The sequence below is a fragment of the Mastomys coucha genome, chromosome X, assembly GCF_008632895.1.
Source record: "Mastomys coucha isolate ucsf_1 chromosome X, UCSF_Mcou_1, whole genome shotgun sequence".
In the NCBI taxonomy this organism is placed as follows: domain Eukaryota; kingdom Metazoa; phylum Chordata; class Mammalia; order Rodentia; family Muridae; genus Mastomys; species Mastomys coucha.
In genome coordinates this window covers 147,746,893-147,752,184 of record NC_045030.1, presented here as the reverse complement: position 1 = coordinate 147,752,184, position 5,292 = coordinate 147,746,893, and positions in this window count along the sequence as shown.

Sequence of the window (5,292 nt, the reverse complement as noted above, 5' to 3'; positions counted from 1 at the left end):
GACAGTGATTCCTCCAGAATTTCATTCATTTTTGAGAATTGTTTTTGCTATCATGTTTTTTTGTTATTGTATATGATGTTGAGAATTGCTTTTTCTCTCTGTGAGGAATTGAGTTGGAATTTGATCAGGCTTGCATTGAATCTGTGGATTGCTTTTGGTAAGATGGCCATTTTTAATATGTTAATCCTACAAATCCATGACCATGAGAGATCTTTTACATCTTCTGAGGTCTTCTTCTCTTTCTTTCTCAGAGACTTGATGCTCTTGTCATACAGAACTTTTACTTGCTGGGTTTGAGTTATACCAAGATATTTTATGTTATTTGTGACTATTTTGAAGGGTGTTATTTGCCTAATTTTTCTTTCAACCCATTTATTCTTTGTGTAAAGTAAGGCTACTGATTTGCTTGAGTTAGTTTTGTATCCACCCACTTTGCTGAAGTTGTTTATCATCTGTAAGAATTCTCAGGTAGAATTTTTGTCATTGCTCATGTGTACTATCATATCATCTGCAAATAGTGATACCTTGACTTTTTTCTTTCCAGTCTGTATACTTTTGATGTCCTTTTGTTCTCTAATAGCTGTAGGTAGTCCTTCCAACTCTATATTTTATTAAAGGAGCAGACTTTTCTTGTCCTTCATTTTGTGGGATTATTTGAAGTTTTCCCCCATTTAATTTGATGTTGGCCATTAATTTACTCTATATTCCTTTTATTATACTTAGATATGTGCTTTGAATACCTAATCTTTCCAAAAGTTTAACATGAAGCATTATTGTATTTTATCAAATGTTTTTTTCAGCATCTAATGAGATAATCATGTGATTTTTTTTTTTAGTTTGTTTTATTGTGGATTACTTGGATAGATTTCCATATATTGTACCATTGCTACTTCCCTGGGATGAAGCGTACTTGATTGTAGTGAATGATAGTTTTGTTGTTTTCTTGGATTCAATTTGCAATAATTTTATTGAGTTTTTTCTGCACTGATATTCTGTGACCCTCCCTCCAACCCGGAGCTGATTCTCTCAGACCTTGACTTGCCACAAATAACCACGCCTCTCTCCAAGTTCCTGCTAATAGCCACACCTCTCTCCAAGTTTCTGTTACACTGGAACTCCCACCTCCAAAGACCAAAGATGAAGATGCTGATTGGGCCATGAGATACTGATGGACTGGGGGAGGGAGTTCTGCCTGCCTGCAGTTGAATATACATGGTGGACTGAATGCATAACCATGGCTTGGTCCCACTTTTTATCCCCTCTTGCCATCCAGTTCCCTTAATTTATCTTCAGGCTCCTACTTCTCTTCCACAAAACCCATTCATATTTAGCTGCAGGCAGCTACAGAATGGTGCCCGACAATGGAGCTGGAAACAAGTGGATAATTGAAGAGCAGCGCTACCTGAGTGAAGCTTCACAGGTAAGTGATTTATGGGGCAAAAAATGATGTTAGTTAAGTTGGGGCTACACTGGCCCAGTGTAGTCCTCACTTAGGATTTTGGTAGCGACAGTCAGAACCTGGAAACTTTGTTAGGCAATTGTCCATAGTCAAAGAACTATATTTAGACAAGAAAGATAGTGCATAAATAAAATAAAAAAATACATTAAAATAGTAAAATACAAAACCAAAACAAAAAATATATAGAGAGAGATATCAAAGAGAAAGAAAATGGATTTCAGAGCTATCCCAAGATGTAGAGAAACAAAGACATCTTACTTTCTCTATGGCTCATTCAGGAGAAATTCCTAGTCTTAATTCTGTGTTACAAGTCGGTTTGTGTCCGTCTCTGTCTTGTGGTATGAGTGATTGTGGTTCTGTGTTTTGTGTTAAAAATAAAAGATGGGCATGAATGTTTCATAATTTCTAAGATTTGAACACTACTTAAATGCTTTCACAGTTTACTCATATTCATATTAAACTCTACTGTGGAGCCTCAAGTGGTACAAAGAATTCCACATGGGTAAAATACATGCCATATGTTTTTCAGTAGAAACTATCCCCCACCCCCCACCACATAACCCTCCATCTCCCACCACCCCTGCTATAAATTTCTAGATATTTTCTTAAACCTAATTTTCAGGTAAAAATGTTTTCTCTCCTGTGTGCATTCTCTGATGTACTATCAGAGATGAGCTACCAGAAAAGGATTTGAACATTTACATTTGAAAGATCGCTCTCCTATATGTATTCTTTGATGAGTTCTAAGGTGATCTTTCTTGGTGAAGGCTTATCTCATTTGCTTCATTTGTAAATATTCTCTAATATGTGCATTTTCTGATGAGTGCTAAGACTACATTTATGTCTGAAGAATTTATCACGTCCATTACATCTATAAGGTTTCTCTCCTTATGAATTCTCTGATTTCTAAGTTCACCTTGTGATTAAAGCATTTTTTGTATTCATTACATTTGTGAAGCTTCTTTCTCCCCTGTATGAATTATTTGAAGAATATTAAGACTGTGTTTGTAGGTAAAACATTTGTTACATCCACTACTATTGTAAGGTTTCTCTCCTGTATGAATTCTCTGATGACTTCTAAGACCTAGTTTATTGGTAAAACATTTGTCACATCCACTAATATTTGTAGAGCTTCTGTCATATATGAATTATCTGATGACTACTAAGACTGCATTTGTGGGCAAAGCATTTGCCACATTTGCTACATTTGTAAGGCTTATCTCCTGCATGAACTCACTGATGAAATATAAGATGGTGCTGAAAAGGTGACAATGAAGGAAATATTTCAAATTGTTCACTATCAAATATTTTATAATGAATATAAAGTAGAGAAGCCAGAAGAATGTATAACACTTTCTTGGAGACGAAAATAATCCATGGAAGAGGAAATCATAATGTGGTGGGTAATATACCTCTCAAAATAGGTAGTGACACCAATATCATTCTGTATGTTTAATTCAAATGAAGAAAGTAGGGAAATAATATTTCTTAAAAGATTGTTTGATAAACTGAGCCACCAAAATAGAATGCTCTTTGTACCAGTATTCCTACAGTTACACAGATTACCCTCAGTGTCAAGTATTCATAATCTGTATCATATGCTGGTTTTAAGTTACAGGATAGCAACTGTCTTTGCTACCCTTGGTCTCTGGTCACCAACTCCTTCCCTATAGTCCTGTATGTAACTGTAATAAATTTCATTGGTTGAACAAGAAAAAATAAATAAAAATAAATAAAAGATGGTTAAAACACAGAGGAGGCTGAGTTAAGTTGTCCCTCTAAAAACTGCTTTTAAGAAAGGGTCAACTGTTTTAGGTATAAAGCAAATGAGCTGATAGTTGTTTTTTAAAACAAGTAACTCAAGACACGGGGCCTGAGCCAGCCAACATGGTGGTACAGGGCCCAACGAGCACTGTGTTGTCTTCTCCCTGTGTAAGCAAAGAAGCAGTGGGCAAATGTGAGAGGCCAGCCCCCGCCGGAGCCCTGTGGGGAACATGGTAGCACAGGGCACAGGGCGAGAAGGCCCCTGGTCTGTTAGATAGCGGGCACCAGGTCTAGAATAGCTCACATGCTCGCAGCTGCCCAGCAGAACAGAAAAACTCTCTATGGCTTTGTGCCTCTGTGCCTCACTCCTCACAGTGGTCATGTGGATATACTCTCTTTGTGGTGCCTTGCCAACTAGAGCTCCGCAACCACGTAGCACCATCTAGTGGCCACAGAGTAAATTTCAGGCTGATATTGATTTTCACAATCGCTTAGCACAGATTCAATTACAGGCCAATTACCAGGTGAAATTTAAAAGTATGGTTAAAATTGATGGAGTTCCATTGGCTACAGTTTGTTAGTTATCGTAGATCTAAAAAATAGCTTTGATTTTAAAATTTATAAAAGGTCAATGAGGCCATAAGTTTTATAAAATTCCTGGCCTGGCTACTTCATATAAAGCTATGGTAATTTTGAAGATTTTGCTTCTAGTGAGTTTATAATCATTGGAAAAATTTACTTTTATAATTTTTTTCTGTCTCTGCTTCAGTGCAAGAAGGTAGGACCTTCAAATTTTTCACTGTATATTGATCTAATCCCTCTAATAGGGAATTTGAATACCTTTACTCTCATACCATGAGCTTTACAAACAAGTATTAGTTGCTCTAGAAAAAGTTTTAGTGGTAATATCTTTTTCAATATTTAAGCCTTAGTTATGTAAATAAAAGTTGTATTAAGTAAGAAAAGATGAGTTACTTACTTCAAATTACTTTTGATTAAGGCCTTATCTTAAGCTCGCCACAAGACTTAGGCCTTGAGAGATTCAGAGTGTTTTACAGAAAGTAAAGAAAGCTTCTATAAACAATTGCCATCTATTGTAATCAAATGTTTGGGGTTTTAAGTATGCTCACAACAACTCTCTGGTAAAAGAGAACATTAATATAAATTCATCTTCTCTCATATCCAAAGTAAAGTTTTAATATCTCATTATGAAGTTATGGTGATATCAATAAAAATTATATAATAAAATCATAAATATATTTTAGAAAGCATCTCTTAAAAACCTGATGAGATGTCTAATTCTTGCTTCAAACAGCCATTAATTTGGTTATTGCAAAATATGTTTATTTGGCCTATTATATAGAATAAATTTTAAACAAAATGGTAATTATTATATAAAAAACAAATTGTTAAAATTTGCTTAAATACATGCTTTTACATCCCATAATAGTACATACTTCTACAGCCCTCTTATGAGAGAAAACTATATGTAAGTCACATGTTTAATCTCATGATTTTCCCCCCTACATCAGCAAAAATAATTAAACTATGTGCTGTACTCACTATTTATCAGGTGCTAAAATTAAGCCTTATTTTTTATATTGATATATGTGTACATGCATATATCAGAGCTTTCAATTGCTCATGATAATTTGACATTTTTAAAATATAATTTTTATTTAAAATTAAAAGTAAAATATATACATGTTACTATTAATTCCTTCTCAGGCTTTCAAGTTACAATTGCCTTAATGTGAAAAACAATAAAAGATTAATTGGTTATTGCCTATATTATATTTCTATACTTAATGTTTCTAATCAGATTAAAACAGGTTATGGAACTGACTATTACAGTCAAGCATTTAAGATATTTTGTCAACAATTTAATGTTACCCATATTATTGGGATAATTTATAATTCCCAGAGATAATAAATTACTCAATGTGCACTTCACACTTTGAAATTTTGATTTTTTAGTAATTAAACGAGGGGAAATCATGTCCTCCACTCCAAAGTTACCTCCAAAAGCATATTTTGCTTTTTGTTTGTTTTAAAAATCTTTTTTGGGC